The sequence below is a fragment of the Pinus tabuliformis genome, chromosome X (genome assembly GCF_031772625.1).
Source record: "Pinus tabuliformis cultivar Carrire ecotype Pingquan chromosome X, CPIR1, whole genome shotgun sequence".
Classification (NCBI taxonomy): Eukaryota; Viridiplantae; Streptophyta; class Pinopsida; order Pinales; family Pinaceae; genus Pinus; species Pinus tabuliformis.
In genome coordinates, this window is record NC_142308.1 from 1,646,005,185 (window position 1) to 1,646,026,431 (window position 21,247).

The window sequence follows — 21,247 nt, forward strand, 5'->3', positions numbered from 1 at the left end:
TGTTTAAGTTCAGATAACATCATTCCCACCTTTGCGTACTTGATCAATTCTGCCCATCACCATATGTTTTGGGGTAGTATCTCATGCTTGGGGGACTGATGGCCCCCCTAGCCACCTTGCCACTTGATTATCATCAGTCCCTGCCTAGGCCCCAAGAATCTAGGTATGGTCAATTATCCTCTCATTTCTAGGATAATTTGTCTTACCAGTCTCTCTGGCGATCCATATATGCTTTGCATATAGAAAATGATTGATAACTTATATTCAAACATTCTCTAGTATGTGATGCCATATTTACCACCTATTACCCCTTGTCTGACTTGGTGGGTGAGGATGATTCTAGACCTCCTCTATTAGTTCATCCCCATACTCTTTTCTTACCTTTATTCATCACCAAGAACCATCTGTCCAAGAACCATCATGAGTAACCAATATTTACTCATGTATATGGGGTCCCCTTTGGGCCCATCCTCGATGGAATTTTGCATGTCAGTAACTGTTACACAGTAATTTGTCACCATCCCTGTTACTCCTCTTGTCGTACCTTGGAGGACTCATCCCGGGAGTTATAAGAAGTGACAAAGTCTAAAAACACTTGCATTATGTTCCCCTGAGTATGTACTCCATGTTCCCTGAAGACACCTTCTACAGATTATTCCCGAAAAGTGCTCTTTTTCCATTGGCGCAAGTCCACAATATCTTACCCGCGCCAATCATGGAGATCCTCAAAAGAGGGCGCGACCATTGGCGCTCTGTCTTAGAGCAACAGTCGCGCCAACCAAGTTTAGTCATGCTTTTTGCCTTAACGCACGCCCGACTGTTGTTTCCTTCATTACATGGAGCTTTTTGAAGATAAAAAATCAGCCTTATGTCGAGCTCTATCCTATCTCCATCTTTAATGGCTTTTGGGGGATAATGTTAATCCACAAAAGGTGTCCCGGTTCATCGTATCCTCCTCCCTTCTTCATCTATATAAGCTTGTCATTATGCATTGGACAAGCTAGTGATAGTAGTGATAATTGTTAGTCATGGAGTGTTAGAGGTTGAGTTCTTGAGTTCTTGGAGGAATGCTAGTGAGTGCTAGAGAGGTTATGCTGCCGGAGAGGAGATGCATTGCAAGACACATATAGTTACTCGCCCAGCCAGGAGAAGGGTCAACGTCAGAACAATGGTTGTAACTTTTCCTGTTTATTATTAATTGATGAGCGACTGCTATTATAGTTCCAATCTCATTGTCTATTATGATGATGTGTTGATTTATTTCCTTTCTGACTGAAATATAGTTGTGCCTTGGTAGCTTTTATGTTGGTATCTATCTCTTCCTTTGCATGTGCAGGTGTTCGTTTATGATCTGTTGGAGCGAGGGAGCGGGGATATCAACTCTGCTTCAATCATAGCGTTGGACTCCAGGTTGGTCTCCTTGATTCACCTTTGATGCATAACTAGGAACTTGCGTAGCAGTGTGGTTTGATTGTGGCTAGTTCTGTTATAGGCTAGTGTGATCGCCTCTGTCCGCAGAGGGGATTTACCTGACCAACAATTTGGCGACTCCACTGGGGAGGCAGCTAGTTGATTTTTATCTTGCATGTTAATTTTCTTCTTCTTGCTTGAGTGAATGAGCTTCCTGAGTCAGTTTTGAGTTTATTCTTTACTGTTTGACCCATCTGAGCACTGTCAACCCGACCTGAGGTCGTATCATTTATTTTTCTAGCTGGCAAGCTTAATTGGCGCGGTTATTTCTCTGACAGTCGCGCCAATTGGTGCATGTTGCTCAAAAGCTACTCGCGCCAATACTGTGGTAGCGCAAGTTGCAGGCTGACAGTCGCGCCAGCTCTGTAAATTTTGCCTGTGTGTGGGTGGAAAGCTCTTTCAGTCTCTTCTTATATCTCTTACAGCCTCTGGAACCGTGTTGAACCTCTGCTTGACTGGTCTTAGCCTTTATCCTTCAGCTGTTTGCTTATTTCTATTGATTTTTGTCTCAGCCCTAGGATATCTAGTGACTTTGCATGTCTAGCCTTCTGTGGGAAGTTTCGGTCTCTTGATTATCCAGTCAGCTTGTTGGTTGTGTTCTGCACCTATCCAGTGATTTGTTAAAGCTTGATCTTCTATACTCTAAGTGATTCACTTCTAGCCTCTTTGGATTTCACTCGATTTCATTCGAACTTAGATTACATGGTTCAGTGAAAGTCTTTTGTGTTTTTCCTTGCTTGCATGGTTCGTTTTGGTGTTTCAGAATTGGTTCTATTTCATTGAGTGAACTTGGATTGTGCATATCTCTTAAAATTTGTTTACATGCATCATGCCATCTTAAAGGAAAGAAAAACAAAAAAAAAATCTTTTGCATCATATTAGTTAGCATTTATTGTTATTTGTTGCTATTAAAAAGAAAAAGAAAAAATTTCATTTCTTGTTATTAGCTGCATTAGGATCTTTGATGTTTGTTGAGTGATCATTTCGTTTGTGAAAAAAAAATCTCAACCCTCCTTTAGATAGAATTCATCGAATCAAATGATTTAATTTTGGCATGTAGTTTGCATTTAGGAAGTTTGTGAGATATCACATACGGTAGGACCAAAAATTGAAACATAATCGAAGATAAAATTTAAAATGAACTCAATGAACATAACAACGCATTGGAACATAACGCAAATACTCTAGAGGTCTAGGTTAGAGACGTGTTCCGGCGTCTTTAAACCTGGTAGTTTATCGTCGAGTGGTTGGGTGATTCCTCCACGGTGAAACGATAGGTGCCAATACGGACTGTGCTCCCACGTACCGTCGCGTATATATTGGGAGACCCCTATAGGAATAAAGCCTTTATCCATAGGAAGCCGTGTCAGCCGCCCTACGATTCGCAATGCAGTGAACACAGCATTCACGAAGATTGACCACCCGTACCCTAAAAAGTATTCTGTGGTTTTGCGAAAAGTTTGGCACACCCTCTACCTAGAATTCCAGAGCAGTCACTTTTGATCCTTTTCGGACTCCCTAAACGAAAAGGTGCCTGTGAGCGTCTTGTGACTTCGTGCTCATTAAATATTCGAAGGAGACTAGAGTCATCTTTTATCCTTTTCTCGACTCTTAAAAAATGAAAAGGTTAAGTTCAGTGTCTTAAAATTTATTGGCCACGATAACATCTACCCAATTAGATTTTGTTTGCGTTAGCTTGAGTAGGATTATTTCTCGTTCAATGGCAGCCTTCCCGGCGCCCACCGGCCAAGGTGTTCCTCCTGATGGGAACCCTCGTCCATTTCCTTCTGTTGGAAATGTCGGTGTTCAGTATATCGCAACATTGTCTTTGCCTGGGTTGACCATTGGTTTACCCGTATGGTTGTTTTCAAACTCGATGGTCTCAAGTGAGGTGACTCCTGTTCCGCCACCACCTCCTCCATCCGAACAACACCATGTTGATTCTAAGGTGGACCCCTTCCCTTCTTCGCCCATTGTTGCGTCCTCATCTTCTATTTCTCCTGGTGAAACCGTGGATTTCACTAACCAGGTGGCTAAGAAAAAGAAGAAGAAGACCAACAAGAAGAAGTCTCCTAAAGGAAAGGTCGCATCTACCACGAAAATATCTGAAGTGGAACCACCTTCTGCTCCTCTGCGGAAGGCTAGGTCTCCTTGTCGATTATGCAAGGAGGACCACTTTCTTTCTGATTGTCCTGGTATTCCCAGGATCCTCGATATATGGTCCAGTGACCCGACTCACTCCTTGTCATCGCCAATCGATGATACCTTGTCAGTTGGTAAGAGAAAAGGGAAGGTTCATTTCCCTTGTCGGCTTTGTGAAGGTAATCATCTCCTTCGCCTTTGTCCGCTTATGGATGAAGCCTCCCGTCTCTTGGCAAGTCTGTCAGCTCCCTTACCCAAACTACCCGCTGGATATCAGCGTCTTTTTGCAACTGCAGATCATCTCTCCACTAACCAAGTGATCAAACATGATTCTTCTTTGGCCCAGATCTCTCTTCCTGAACCTACCTGTGCTCCGCCTGCTCCAGACCAGTCCCTGGTCGGAACGAGTGTTGATTTACATTCACCATCTACACACCACTCCATCATCAAAGATGAACCATCTGAGTCCAAACCAAACGAAAGTCCACAGTTCCAGATTACAGTTGACCCGGTCTTTCAAAAGGTCCAGATTACAAGTGACTCGGTTTTGCCTACAGAGGTTCCATCTTTAGATGATCTTACACCTGAATCTAAGCCAGACAAAAGTCAAAAGGTCCAGATTACAAGTGACCTGGCTTTGCTTTCAGAAATTCCAGCCTTAGATGATCTTACACCTGAATCCAAACCAGACAAAAGTCAAACGGTCCAGATTACAAGTGACCCGGTTTTGCCTTCAGAAGTTACCTCCTCAGATGATGTTATCACTGCAAAGAATGAAGACCACACCGCCCAAATTCTATTTATCAACATAGATGATCAAGTGAGCATCCCTCTCATTCCTTCGCACCAGGAAGAAAGTCCATCAGAATCATATCCGGCTGTCTATCCAGTCCCACCTCCAAGCAACCTAGTTGTTTCCTTCAATTGGGATCAACTAGTCAATCCTCGGTTACCAGCCTCCATACCATTTCGAATTATAGTTCAAGTCTACCGCATGGTTATGGCCGATACAATTATTGATGAAGGATCTCCTGTGAGTATCCTTTCTTCAACAGCTTGGGAAGCACTTGGTTCCCCACTACTTCTGCCCGAGATGAGAAACCTTACAGGTTTCCATCGAGAAACCACTCGACCTTTAGGAATTCTTCCCAATGTACCTATTACGTTAGAAGGGAAGACTATTCAAATGGGTGTCATGGTAGTCCAAGGTCCGTTAGATTACAATTTACTCCTTGGACGAGACTATATTTATCGCATACGTGCTATTGTGTCCTCACTCTTCAGAGTGATGTGTTTTCCGCATGAAGGAAGAACGATCAAAGTCGTAGACCAACTTTCCTTCCCCGGTTCACACTTCACATATAGTCATCTACCATTCCTAAATGGTCTTATTTCCACAGGAAATGCCCCGGCATCCACCCCGTCATTCTGATGACGGTATGACTGAAGCCCGGGGGGCATGCATCCTCCTTCAAAATCGAGTCTTTCCAAGTAAACCTTCATTCCATCCACTCCGTGAATGCCATGAAGCTTGGGGGGCATGTACCTCGATTTTGCATCTTCATGCTGGGGGCATGCAACAAATTTTTTTTTTAACAAGCAAAGTTCTCCATGGTTCAAGCTTGTGTAAAAATGAACCCATTTACATCCCGTGATTGCCTTTTATCCGCTAAATTCTGCTAGATGAGCCTTGGTTGTTTCATTCCATCGCCACCATCTTTTTGGCCGATCATATGCTTTCACTTGGTTGTTTCTCCTTTCCTGAGGAACCGCAACGATGAGTGGTTTTATTAGCCAGCCTCTTAACCTTTACATGTTTCGAGTAAGTTCCACCATTACCGGAACCAGTTGCTATCCTTTAACCACTCGTTCCTTCAGGACGAGTCGCCTTTACGCTCTTTTCTGACTCATAAAATATGAAAAGATTGCCGAGTATTTTTCCTTTTTGACTCGTTAAAGAAAATAAAATGGAGGTCCGCTTTCAGCTCTTTTCTGTCCATTTAAAGAGGAAAAGATTGTCGAGTCACTCCTCTTGACTCGTTAAATGGTAATAAGGGGCGGTCTTTTTAAGTTCTTTTTGACGACCGTTAAAACATAAAAAGATTACCGGGTTTTTGTCGTTTCAAACTCGTTAATGGTTACGAAACGACGTGGTTTTGACCGCTTTCTTACTTTTTCGGGTCGAAATCACTAATTATGAAAAGTACTCCTCGATCGTAATGATCGGGCGGTTCTTTCGGGTATTATTTTATACTTTTTCGGGCCCGAGAGACACAACTTTACGAAAAAGGACATCCCTGGAGTTTCCTTTTCTGCTGTCTTTTCAAACTCTCTAAACATGAAAAGACGTCGAGTTCTTCCTTTGTCAGACTCGTTAAAACTTAATGACATCGGATTTTGTCACAACACAAGCATATGCTATCCCCATCAAGCTTGTTAAAAATAACTGGGGTACTCGCCAGAAATGGCGGGGGGAAAAGAAAATTTTTGAACCATAATTATTACCGTGACGACAGTATGTCGCTCTTGAACATGGCACTTTTCTGTTTTCGTGTCCAGGGTGGGGATATTTCATCTCATAGCTTTCACTTGCTTCCATGGACTTGGGTACTGTATTTGACCTCTCATCCACTCATTGCCTCGTCATCATGACCTTTGATACATTGATGTCAAATACTGCCAATTCCGTTAATGTGCCGCCGATATGTTCAAGAGAAGTTGACCTCTGCAAAGAAACAACCTCCCTCTGATAGTTCGCACAATCTCGATTCACAACATTATCTCTCTGTCTCGTGTCGATGATGTGGGAAACATTATGGCCCACCTTCGATCAAGGTCACTTCCTGTCGACTTCAACTCATTATCCAGGAAGTTGATCTAGAGACTCCTTTCCGGTGCCTTGGAGCCTGCATGCCTCAATGGCAGGTTCTTCGTATTCGACGTGAGGTTTTCATCATTCGCCTCCGATCGAATGATTCTACGGGTGTTCGACTTCGGATCATTGATTCACACGCCGTAGATTGTACCTATAGTACCTTGAGGGCCATTGTCATTATTGGTGGTACCTCTCGCGTCTGTTAACAGTTTCCACTATTGACTGGTAATCAGACGATGTTCATGCATGTTCGACTTCAGCTCATATATTCACATGCTTGAACTTGTACTCTTGTTCGGGTCGAGATGGAGCGCAAGACCCTGGATTGTGTCTGTTGTAATCCAGGCGTGATTCTTGATACTTGACTCATTCACTGGATGGCTGCGACCATACCTGAGTCAATTCATTGGTCCTAACCAGATGGCTGCATCCATACTATGGGTCTAGATTATTTATGTACTCTCTTATGGATGGCTGCGACCATACCACGTACATCATGTAATTGAACTATCAGTCATGTCTCTTAATACAGATCCTCGGCGGCAGTAACTATATGTGCTCTTATGTGTTCTTGTGTGTTCTTGTAAAGCATTTCACCCCTCTCCACCTCTCGGACTTCATGCTTTAGGGGGCATCTGTTACACAGTAATTTGTCACCATCCCTATTACTCCTCTTGTCGTACCTTGGAGGACTCATCCCGGGAGTTATAAGAAGTGACAAAGTCTAAAAACACTTGCATTATGTTCCCCTGAGTATGTACTCCATGTTCCCTGAAGACACCTTCTACAGATTATTCCTGAAAAGTGCTCTTTTTCCATTGGCACAAGTCCACAATATCTTACCCGCGCCAATCATGGAGATCCTCAAAAGAGGGCGCGACCATTGGCGCTCTGTCTTAGAGCAACAGTCGCGCCAACCAAGTTTAGTCATGCTTTTTGCCTTAACGCACGCCCGACTGTTGTTTCCTTCATTACATGGAGCTTTTTGAAGATAAAAAATCAGCCTTATGTCGAGCTCTATCCTATCTCCATCTTTAATGGCTTTTGGGGGATAATGTTAATCGACAAAAGGTGTCCCGGTTCATCGTATCCTCCTCCCTTCTTCATCTATATAAGCTTGTCATTATGCATTGGACAAGCTAGTGATAGTAGTGATAATTGTTAGTCATGGAGTGTTAGAGGTTGAGTTCTTGAGTTCTTGGAGGAATGCTAGTGAGTGCTAGAGAGGTTATGCTGCCGGAGAGGAGATGCATTGCAAGACACATATAGTTACTCGCCCAGCCAGGAGAAGGGTCAACGTCAGAACAATGGTTGTAACTTTTCCTGTTTATTATTAATTGATGAGCGACTGCTATTATAGTTCCAATCTCATTGTCTATTATGATGATGTGTTGATTTATTTCCTTTCTGACTGAAATATAGTTGTGCCTTGGTAGCTTTTATGTTGGTATCTGTCTCTTCCTTTGCATGTGCAGGTGTTCGTTTATGATCTGTTGGAGCGAGGGAGCGGGGATATCAACTCTGCTTCAATCATAGCGTTGGACTCCAGGTTGGTCTCCTTGATTCACCTTTGATGCATAACTAGGAACTTGCGTAGCAGCGTGGTTTGATTGTGGCTAGTTCTGTTATAGGCTAGTGGGATCGCCTCTGTCCGCAGAGGGGATTTACCTGACCAACAGTAACCTCACATCATTCATTGTATTTTCCTATCATTAAGTGAATATCACCTTACAGACCCCCACACTTTAGTAAGTGGACTAGCTCATCCAGCTCTTGCATTTGCTACCTATCAAGTGTTAGAGCCTACCTCACATGGGCACTCCAGCAAAATTACGCCCTTACATTTTGGTGCTCATGTCGTTCAATCTTCTTCACTTTGGGAGTCCAGTTTGTTTTCATAACAAAAGCCAACATCAGTTGCACTTCTCATCCTTATGATCACAAATCATGTCACCTCGAAATCCAACCTCTTATTACTTCTCAGTTTCCTATGAGAGGGCCTTGTACCACTTTTACTTGGTTAAGTTAGTGGTAGCATCACTGGGTCACCCTTGTTTAAAGAACCCAAGGGGACTCATACTTGTATATAATCATGTAGATTCACAATCTCATGCAATGTACTAAAGAAAAAGACAAGAATCTACTTCTGCTTTCAACCAGTGAAAGCCAATAGATCGATGAAAACAATATGAACAAGAAGAAGATAAATCAATGGCACATAACACAAGATGTATATGGGGAAATCCATTGCACAAAACCCCTCTATCTACATTGCATATATAAGAAATATGAGTGAAGATAGAAAGCTTGTTCTCACTAGAACAATTCCACACAAGTATGCTCAACTCTCTTAGCTCACAAGCTAGCTCTTGGCCAACACTTAGCCAATTCTGTAGCTCTCCAAGCTCCTAATCTCTTGTGTAATTCCTAGGATGAATAGATTGTATTTAAAGGGAATTCATGCTTCCAAAATTGCGCAATCCAAACATAGGATCAATATTTGATGCATGCATTATATTTACACTCCAGTAAATAATACCACTAATAGTACATTGTTCCTGCACTCTAGTCTCAACTAGGTATTTCTCTGAACTGGCATGCATGAGTTTCTCATGAGGGAATCTTCAGTTAATTGGAGTAGCACTAATGGATGCACTAGTGCACAAACTGGTTGTTAGTCCTCTATTAGTTCAAAAAAGAAAAAATAAAACTAATTTAACTTAACTTAACTCAGTAAACTAAGTGATCTAATTTCCAACTCAATTTAAACTCATACTGGACCCCTAAAACTTAGGGAGAACATATACATGAGTTCAAAAAGACTTCCAACTAAAAATTCCTATGCTAATTAAGTTAATTAAACTTAATTAGCTATTTACAAGTTGCCATGAGAATAAAATTTGATTTTAATTATCTGCTTAATTCAAGGACAAGTTAAACTGGAATTTCTTGTTGCCATTTCTCAACACTCCCTCTCAACAAGAAAGGGATTATCAGCTACCCCGATCTTGTCTCTGTGAAACTTGAATTTACATCTTGACAATGCCTTTGTCAAAATGTCAGCATCTTGCTCCTCTATGGGAATGTACTCTAACAACATAATACTCCTCAATAAACAATCTATGAGATGATGATATTAGATATCAATATGCTTGCACTGATCATGAAAAATTGTATTTTAAGAGAGTTTGATACAGCTCTGATTATCGTAGTCAATCACAGTTGGATCCATCTGTTGAATAAACAAACCAACTAGGATCTTCCTCATCCAGATGGCCTCACAAGTTGTCTGAATCGCAACCATGTACTATGCCTCTACCGAATTGAGTGCAATCGATCCATGTTTCCTGCGATACCAAGAAACTGTCACTAACCCACTACTGAAGGTCCCTCCTAATGTGCTTTTTTGGTCAGATGGACTCCCTGCCCAATCTAAATCGGTGAAGCCTTGAAGCTTCACTCCCTTTGTCCATCTTTACCATAATCCATATTGAGAAGTGCCCCTGAGGTATCTCAACACATGCTTTGTCGCCTTCCAATACAGCTTGGTAGGTCTAACCATCGCTTGACTAAGTTGGTTAATTGCATAGCACATATCCGGCCGTGTGTTCACCAAGTACATGAGTGAACCCACAAGCTGTTTGTAAACATTAGCTTCCACTACTTCCCTTGAAGTAGCATCCTCCTTCCTCCAGTTACTTGCTAGAGGAGTCTCCATGGGTTTTTTTCTCTCCGTGAAGAATATCCTGAGCATCTCGTTGGCATACTTGCCCTGAGACAAAAAAAACTCCCCATTTCCCTGCCATACCTCCATGCCAAGAAATTAATGCATAAGCCCCATTTCCTTTATCTCAAACTCTCTTGCAAGGTCCTCCTTGCAAGACTTGATCAGCTAATCATTACCTATCGGTATGAGATCATCAACATAAAGTACAATGATCAACCATTTACCTTCCACCATTATGTGGTATAGGTTCAAATCCGCTTCACTCTTCGTGAAGCCCAGCCCGATGAAGTAGCTATCTATCCTAGTGTACCAAGCACTAGGTGCTTTCTTCATCCCACACAACACTCTCTTGAGCCGACACACATGAGACTCATGATCAAAGGTTTCAAAACCTTCAGGCTACTCTATGTACACCTCTTCCTCAATCATGTCATTAAGGAAGGTTGTCTTCACATCCATCTAATGTATCTTCCAACCCATCTATGTTGATAGTGCCAATATAGATCTAATTGATGAGTACCTTGCAACAGGAGCACATGCATCATCATAGTCAATCCTCTCTACCTATGACCAGGCAACAAATACAGCCTTATGCTTCTACACACTACCATTACAGCTTTCTTTACCTTGTAAATCCAACGGGAGCTCACCACTGACTTGTCCTCCGATCTCCGGACCACATCCCAAACATTGTTACGAACTATGGAGTCATACTCCTCCACCATGGCATCAACCCAAACCGGTTGTTGCACTGCTTCCTTAAAGTAATATGGATCTATCACAACATTCACCCATAAGAGACATGTATCCAGGGTAAATCTCAAGTGACCTCCTATGCCTGCATTGAGAAGTGGATGATCCCACATTCTCCCATGCATCATCCAACAATCTATCAACCTCTCTGGTGCACTTTATTTCCTCTCTGGAAGACTCTGCCTAAGTGGATGTCTCCACTCTCGGATCCTTTGCATGTGGCTGCTCCTCATCAATCTGAAGCTCCTTAATCTTAGGAGCTAAAATCTCCTCATCCGAATGTAGCTCAAGCTCCCTCTCAAGGGAAACTCGCATGACCTTTCCTCATCGAATATGACATCCCTTCAAACCAATGTCATCCTGTTGGTCAGCAAGTACACCCGATAGTTGTGAGGTGTATCAGTGTACCCCACAAATATCCCCAACAATGCTATAGGCTCAAACTTCTTCCATGCATCTTTGGTCACATGGTAATATACTGATGACCCCAAAATCCTGAAGTGATCAACATCTAGCCTCTTACTGGAAAAAACCTCCTCTAGTGTCTTCATCTCAAGTATCTGATGTTGGCTACTGTTATGAACATAACTGTTGTGTTGCATGCATCATCCCACAAGTGTAGTGGTAGGCCCTGATCATGCAACATCACCTTTGTTGCCCCTACTATTCTTATGTTCTTCCTCTTGACCACCCCATTCTACTGAGGATTATGGGGTGCCATCAACTCCCATTTAATCACTTCTGTTGCACAAAAGTTCTTAAAATCATTTGAGACATATTCACCACCGTTATCACTCTATAGAGCTTTAACCTTCTTGCCTGACTCTTTCTCTACCAATGCTTTAAACTCACAAAACTTTGTGAAAGTTTGATCCTTTTTCTGCATGAAAAATATCCAGCATTTACGAGAATAGTCATCAACAAATATAACATAATACATGTGTTTGGTCGTGGATGCTATCAAGAATGGTCCACACACATCTGAATGGACTCGCTCTAGAATAGCCTCTGCTCGACTATCTCTGTCGTGAAAGGAAGACTTGGTGTATTTTCCCAAAGTACACCCCTTGCATGTATCAACTTGCTCAAGTGTACCTTTGGGAAGACCAGTAGAGATCTGTTGTAATATCTTCAAAGCCCCATGATGCAAGTGGCCCAATCGCCTGTGCCACAACTCGTCAACGTCTTGGCTCTGCACCCTTTCTTCTTTTGTGCTCAAAGCAGCACATTCCTCTACCTCCAGCTTATAGAGATTCTTCGCCTAAATCCCTATCTTCTTTACTTGACCCATGGTTATGTGTCAAAGGAACACCTTTCCTTTCGAGAAGATCACATCGTATCCTCTATCATCAAACTTGGAAACATATACCAAGTTCTTCTTTAGCTCGAGCACATACATAAAATTCTTCAAGGTGAGTGGAGCCCATGCTCCTTTGAAAAGTAATCGTGCCCAATCCAGTAACACTATACTTCCCGTCGACACCCATCTCAATATGCATATGGATATCTTTCTCCTCCAGGCCACTGAATAACTCTTTGTCTCCAATCATGTGGAATGAAGCTTCACTCTCTAAGTATCATACACTTCCCATCATTGATGACATCATGCATGAAATGAGGAAAAAGTCCAATTCGAATTGAGAGGCCAAAGCCTCACCCGCCGCTCCTCCTAAGGACTTCTTCTTGGACTTCTTGAGTGGAAAATTTGTAGCAAAATGGCCCAACTCATGACAATGAAAGCACTTAACTTTCGTCATGTCTTTCTTCTTACCTCCATGATAAGGATCTAATTTCGAATAGGAAGCTTTCCCTTTTCCATTCTCCACCTTAGTCGCTAAGGCACAGTTCTCTTCATCATCAGTCTTTGATGAAGAGCCATCCCTGGTGTTCCTCCTGATCTCCTCCTGCATCAAATCCGACCACAGTCGTTCCCAATCTGGCAGCTTCTCCCGACCATTGACATAGTATTGATAACTATGCCAACTCTTTTGGAGTCCTAGAAGAGAAAGACTCACCATATCATCCTCGGCAACTGTGATTCCAACACTTCCAAGTTCATCACGACACTGAGTGAACTTGGTCAAGTATTTTGGAATCATCTCACCTTTCTCCATTTTGATTTTTCGAAATTTGTCCTTCAATGCCAATTTCCTTTGGTCACTGTTGTTCTAATACAAGTTCATCAATACTTTCCACATAACATATGAAGTTTCCTTTCCATGGAGAATTTCCTTTGCAACAATATGAAAATGTAACTCGGTGAATTTAGTAGTGAATGTTGAATTTGATTATGAAGATGCATCAATATTTCTTGAGGAGTGACTTCCAAAGCCCAAGTATGATGGAAATGAATGTGAGTATGGAAAATTTGTAATAACTACAACAAAAGAAGAAATGAAAAATATAAAGGGAACCATTGGATTTTTTGAAGCTTTTGTGATAGTGAAAGAGCAGATGAAAGAAAATGAAGATAATCTTTTTTATCATTAAATATGTTGACAGAAAAGTTCAATCAACAGTAGCTGAGGTACAATAAATGCAAAAGAAACACTAGATGAATATGATAATGAAGATGATGAAATATTGAAAAAGAAGAAGCTAAGGAACAAGAAAAAGTATATAGAATATAAAATTCAGAGCAAATGGAAGAAAAAGCTTGTACGACCTAGAGCTAAGAACAACCTTCACCAGCATACAAAAGTAAAACATGTTTTTGAATTGAACTCAGGTATTGTAAGCATACTTGAGACATAGGAAACATGTTTTTGAATTGATCAAAAGTATTGTAAGCATACTTGAGACATACATCACTAGGCATTAATGGTTGTAATTAAGGGGGAGCGTTAAAAAATGTAAATAGAAGAAAAATATGAAACCAAAAAAAAGTTAATAATAAGATTTTATTGTAGTGAAAAGAATTATCACATCAGTTAAAAGAATAACCAAATCAAATATAATCACCTAGAAAATGTTGGGTGTGGAGCCTGATTATCTTCTTTATTTAGAGGTATCACCATATTGGACCCTAGTTCGTAATGGGGCAGCAACGCCACCCGTTTGTTCGCCGCCAGGGGAAGCGATGATGATTTTTATGAGCTCCCCTGGTGGGGGTTCGGGGGTAGTGCCCCCAAAGCTAAAAATTGATATAAAATTTCCTTGTGAAATATTGTAATTTCGTAGTCAATCTAAGCCGTGCATTAGGCGGATGTTCTGACAATAGAAGTTATGCTTAATTTAGGGGTTTTTTTCCGTAGAAGGCAACCCATCACTATATATGAGGGAATTGTATTGCGCTGTATAGATGTGTATTCCGAGTGACAAGAGAGAGGAGATTGTGTGAGAGTGAAGAGGAAATTACAACATATTTTCTAAAGGATGTATCTCTTCATTTTGCTGGATAATATAAAGGAAGGACTGGTTGTTTCTCCGTGGATGTAGCCCAAATTGGATGAACCACGTATATATGTGTCTCTCTTGTTTCTTGTGTTTTCTATGTTTATATTTCTGCATTATTTTATATGTTCCATTACTCCATAATATATAATTTTCTAACAAAAAAAATACTAACCACAACTATTATGAAAATATCCACATAATCAAAATTATTGCTAGAACATTCATAAAGCTAAATTTCGACATTTTCTTAGCTTATCATTATATTCAACCTTCTTAACTCTTCATCATATTCAACCAAACAAAACATAGAAACATTACAATTCCCTTCCCTTATTATTATAAAAAAAAACAATATAAATTTAAATTTAAAAATTCAAAATTAAATATTCTACTTAAAAATTTAATAAAAAACCAAATGTAATATACATATTTGCAATGCAAGGAAACCACAATAATAATAAAAATTTGGGTATGTAAATATTACATACTGTGAAATATTCTTTGTATTAGAATAACAACATAATGTGGTATTAGAATAACAACATAAGGAGAAAACCTGTCACGCCCCTACACCTGCAGTGATCTTCCAACCACTTGTAGCGAGGTGTGGCACCACCGAGCGCTTTCTTTTTAACAATACTAACACCCGTGGACTACGCCTACTCCAACATTAACATACTTAGTTTGTGTTTTATAACCAAGTAACAACATTATCCTTTATAATTTAGTGAAGACCATTCTCTATTAACCATGAACAATAAACCGAGAACAACAACAATAATCAAGTACAAAGGGAGGGGCAACTCCCAAAAAGTCTGCCCGACAATTTTATTATATCAAGAATATCAGATTTTACAACAAGTGTGTCTTGGCCGAACCAAGTCTCACACTTAACCAATTTTTACAAAAGACAGGCCACCTGCCTTTTACAACATTTTATGCACCTTTGCATAAGAAGGAGTGCTCACTCGAGCCACTCGACTTTCCCACCAAATCCTGCATAAAACCGCACACAACTCCCACCTCGGCATGCTTGCCTTCACCCAAACCGCACTTAAGTCAAAACTGCACCTTTAGTAGCACTACGCATGAGGTATGCGTAGTCTACTTTTACCCCTGCTGTTTTACCCCTATGTGTATGAGAGATGAGCGAAGATGCTTGTCACAAATGAGCTCCAAGTTCATTTATTTATACACACTCTAACGTAGGTTTATGAAGGGGTGTGTAGCCCCATGGCCGACCCCACCATTATGCCCATACGCCACATGTCTCCATTCAACAAGTCGGCTGCACATGTAACCTTTACATTGCATATATATATATATGGCGGTTCAACACTTAGTCGAATTTCCGTGTGCGCTCACCCGCCCGTGTGCGCTCACCCGCCCGTCGTGCAGACCCGCCCGCCGTGCAGCCTCGCCCGCCCGCCGTGCAGCCTCGCCCGCCCACCGTGCAGCCTCGCCCGCCTGTCGTGCAGACCAGCCCGCCGGTCGCCCGCGCCCGCCCGTGCGCCCGTGCACGGTGACTTCGCCCGGCGCCCGAACGCGCCCATACCCAAGGACCTTACATCCTCCTCCACCTGAAATCGTTGTCGTCCTCGACAACATACCATCTCGGTAGCTCTCCACCAAGATCATCATTCATCCAAGATGTCGACCTTTCTACACAAGGCAAACATCCTTGCAACATATGTAGAGACTCTTTCTCCACTATGTCTCGGCCTAGTGACCACTGCCACCAAGCTCACCATACCAAAGTATGTATCCCCATAATCCATGCTCAGGTCCATGGAAACTCCATCCATCTCATCTGCAACATGTCACGATGCTTGATGCCAAGCCATCCCTGCATCATCATCATCATTGTAACTTCATCACCTCAAAGTGCCTCTTATCGATCCTCTACATCAAGTCACTCTTCCAAGCCATGCCCATACATGCACTTTGAAAGTATGCATCCCATACTGCATCAAAGTCATCTGACCTCAGCTCCTCAATGCATCAGATCTTCTAAGTCCACCGTACATGAAGTCCCTAAAAGTCACAACAATCTCATGTCATCATGAGCTCCATGAGCCATCTCCAACCAACACCTCAGCAAGCATACAATATGCCTCAGCTCCCCATGTAGTAGGAATGCTCCATAGCTGCTCACAACTCCATCCAAGTAATCAACTCTCGATGTGCCCCATTCAAGTCCATGAAGTCCTCTTCATCATCTGCAATGTGCCATCCTCAAGTCTCCAATCTTATCAACTCTTGATGAGCCCCATTCAGGTCCATGAAGTCCTCTTCATCATCTACAATGTGCCATCCTCAAGTTCCCATGTTACACTAGCAAGTCCTCCTGCATAACATTCCTGCCTTAGCACTCCTCTTTGGATGTCCCTTGACATCTCTACAAGTGCTTCCACACAATGTCCTTGCATAGGTCTGCCATGCTCCATGTCTTCAAGTCTCCAACCTGATGTCCATGACTAAGTTGCCCATGTAGTCCAACCAAGTAGACAGATCACAACATCTGGCCATCCCATCCAAGTCTTCAACTTTCGGTTTAGTGAACTCAGTCACCCAACCATCTCATCATCATGTCATGAGTCCCTTCACCATAGCTCCTCCACCAAAGTTTCCACCAAGACTATCTGTTGGTCTCGGTCATGAGAAGTCCACCCAAGCATCATCAACCCCAAGAGTGTGCCGTCTAATCTGTCCATGAGTCATGCCAGGCACTTAGCCAATTCTCCATGTGGCTAAAGCATGACTCAATCTTCCACAACGATCATCAAGTTCCACCCTTGTCACGGGTCCTTGCACCTTTCATCATAAGGTCACAAGTAACCCCAACAAGTCCCGCAACAATCGACAATCCTTGCTTCCCCATACAAGGTTCCATCATAGACATCCATGGTAAGATGCTCCCTTGCCTTGGCAAACTGACTTTGCCCTTTCCTGCACACGGTCCATCTCCCAAATGCCCCAATGAAACACAAGTATCATCACTTACTTCATCATCATGAGGCTCCTCCATGACCTCATCCATACATGTTGACAAACTGCACGATCCTGGTTTGACTTGATCAGCCTCAAGCTCATCCTCCATCGTAGTCATGTCTGCAACATCATCAACTATCACGGCTTCCTCTTCCTTGTTGTCACAATCTGCAACTTCACCTTGCTCCATTGTCCAACCGAGTCGAAGAAGCTCTTCCTCAACATTCTTTTCCAAGGCTTCAAGTTCTTCACGGATCCAGGGCTTCTCTTCCTTCAACCTTTTCAACCTGTCCAAGGTAAGCAAGAGCTTCCTTTCACCTTTACCCAAACTTGCCATGCCTTGTTGTCCACTGTCATGAGCAACCCAGCTCATCAGCTTCAAACCTGTACTTCGTCACGAGCAATCTTTGCTCACCAGCTCCAACCGAGCTCTGATACCAACTGTCACGCCCCTACACCTGCGGTGATCTTCCAACCGCTTGTAGCGAGGTGCGGCACCACCGAGCGCTTTCTTTTTAACAATACTAACACCCGTGGACTACGCCTACTCCAACATTAACATACTTAGTTTGTGTTTTATAACCAAGTAACAGCATTATCCTTTATACTTTAGTGAAGACCATTCTCAATTATTAACCATGAACAATAAACCGGGAACATCAACAATAATCAAGTACAAAGGGAGGGGCAACTCCCAAAACGTCTGCCCGACAATTTTATTATATCAAGAATATCATATTTTACAACAAGTGTGTCTTGGCCGAACCAAGTCTCACACTTAACCAATTTTTACAAAAGACAGGCCACCTGCCTTTTACAACATTTTATGCACCTTTGCATAAGAAGGAGTGCTCACCCGAGCCACTCGACCTTCCCACCAAATCCTGCATAAAACCGCACACAACTCCCACCTCGGCACGCTTGCCTTCACCCAAACCGCACTTAAGTCAAAACTGCACCTTTAGTAGCACTACGCATGAGGTATGCGTAGTCTACTTTTACCCCTGCTGTTTTACCCCTATGCGTATGAGAGATGAGCGAAGATGCTTGTCACAAATGAGCTCCAAGTTCATTTATTTATACACACTCTAACGTAGGTTTATGAAGGGGTGTGTAGCCCCATGGCCGACCCCACCATTATGCCCATACGCCACATGTCTCCATTTAACAAGTCGGCTGCACATGTAACCTTTACATTGCATATATATATATGGCGGTTCAACACTTAGTCGAATTTCCGTGTGCGCTCACCCGCCCGTGTGCGCTCACCCGCCCGTCGTGCAGACCCGCCCGCCTGTCGTGCAGACCCGCCCGCCGTGCAGCCTCGCCCGCCCGCCGTGCAGCCTCGCCCGCCTGTCGTGTAGACCCGCCCACCGTGCAGCCTCGCCCGCCTGTCGTGCAGACCCGCCCGCCGATCGCCCGCGCTCGCCGGTGCGCCCGTGCCCACCCGTGCGCCCGTGCACGGTGACTTCGCCCAGCGCCCGAACGCGCCTGTACCCAAAGACCTTACAAAACCCATCTATTACACATATAAAAAGAAAAATAATACATTAAAATTGTAAATGAAAAAAAAAATCAATAAAACAGGAAATGTCATATCAATTATTAAGATGATAAGAGTTGTTGTATCAATTAAAAAGTTATAAGATCAAATAGAATCCCAAGAAAACGGTTGTTAATCATAACGGTCACTTGCATAGAGTCATCAATTTTTATAATGAGGAGGAGAAGAGATGAAATATTCTATCTAAATTCAAAGTATTTAAAATTATGGTGAAAGTTTTCACATATCTAAATCTTAGAAGTCTCCCCTCTATTATTTTAATTCGTCATATTCAATTAAAAAAATTAGAAACATTTATTAATTTTAAAGACTTAAAATTTAAAATTTTATTTTTTAAATTAATAAATTAAAAAATTGTAAAATAAATATGTACTTAAATTTTAATTTTTTATTTTTTTAAATTAATAAAAAATTAAAATGTAAAATAAATTTTTAAACCAATAAATTAATAAAATTTAAAATATAAAATATATATATATATATGAAATTTTACTTATGTTTATTAAATTTCACTTAGCTCATATCTATTCAATTTCCAAAATATGGAATAAAGATAAAAATGACCATATAAATATCTTGCATCCATGAACAAACCCTTTATTGATATCCGGACGAAAACAAAAGCATCAAAATAAAAAGTATACAGAGAACCAAACTTTAGATATTAGGTAAAAGATAGCTCTGTTTGGTTTAGGTTCTTTTAATAACAACTGGGTAAACTTTGCAAAAAAAATCAACCATTCTCCACCCAATTTTACAGAAATGAATGCAATCAACCATTTTTCAGCCAATTTTACAAAAACGAATACGTGTTTAATTTGATTTACGATAGACATTTGTTAATATTCGTATTTCTTAAAACTTTTATCTTTATTTTCTCGAAAAAAGAAATTATATGGGGTGGGTTGTTTGTTTGCCAGACGATTCGTTTTGCGAATTTTTAGGAAAAAAAGAAAAAATTACATGTGGTGGGTTGTTTGTTTGCCAGACGATTCGTTTTGCGAATTTTTAGAACCACGCATCATGCAAGTCCAAGTCCATCGTAAAGCTGCAATGCATTATCTGACTTTTGATAACTTCAGCATGTGATTTCTTTATGTGAAAAGTAATTGATATGACATGTTAGATTGTTGTTGAGTCGAAAGGTTGAGTTTATAATTTAATAGGAAGGGTTTATTTTATAATTTAATATAAAGAGATATGTAAGTTTGTCTATGTGTTTGTCCATGTTTTTTTAAAATAAAAATTATATTTTAAATAGAAAAATAATGTTTGAAAATGAATATTGTAAAGTAATAAAAATGGAAAAAATGTGTGAATTAAGTTTATGATTAAATTTTTTATTTAGCTCTATATATTCTATTTAGTATTCACAAATACAATTTAAATCACGAAAAATAACACATTGCATTTTGCATTCTAAAAAAAATTGCAGTTTTCTCTCAGCTCATGTTAGATCCATACTTAAGATGGATCTATGCTCGTGTATATTCACTTCAGCATGCAGACTATTTTGGTCCACATCATGTAAGAAGGTTATATCTTCTGCTTATGTTGTTATTCTGAGAGGAAAGGGTGTTGCATATAGATACCATGTATTTAGATGTTTTTGGCAACTTGCTTTGTAAATGCTTACTTTGTAGTTTTTATTAAATTATTATGATGGAGGAAGTAAAATATTTAATTAGAATATTTTAAAATCATGATGTAATAATTATTTTATAATAATGAGAGTTTAAAAGTGGTAGTGTTATTTTTTAAAGATAACTAATGAAACGAGAAGGAAAATGGAATATGTCTTAAATTTAGATTTATGAATTTTTTTACAATTATATGTTTAAATGTTTTAAATTTAAATTTATGAATGGTTTGATAGGTTAAATTTATCTTTAAATAAAACCTACACATATAGAATCTCCAACAAAAAGTTTCATGAATTATATCAATGAGATACAATAATCCTTAAATTGTTTGTGATGGAGAGGTTATTTAATTTCAAAATGAAGGAAGGGAGATTAGCTGAACATCTAAATGTGTTGCACAAGGTTGTGAACTAGCTCACTTCTTTGAAGATTAGTTTTGATGATGACATTGGAGCTCTTTTACTCCTAAGCTCTATGCTTGATAGTTGTAAAAACTTGGTTGTCACTATAAGTACTGCACCACCAAAACGTAAATTGAGCTTTGAAGACATTTCTAGCAGGTTATTAAATGAAGAAATGCACAAGAAATCTATGGGAGAAGAAATAACTAATATGGAGGCATTAACTCTTGGTGATCGTGGAAGACAACATGATAGAAACAAATCAAGGAAATCAATCTCTAGAAG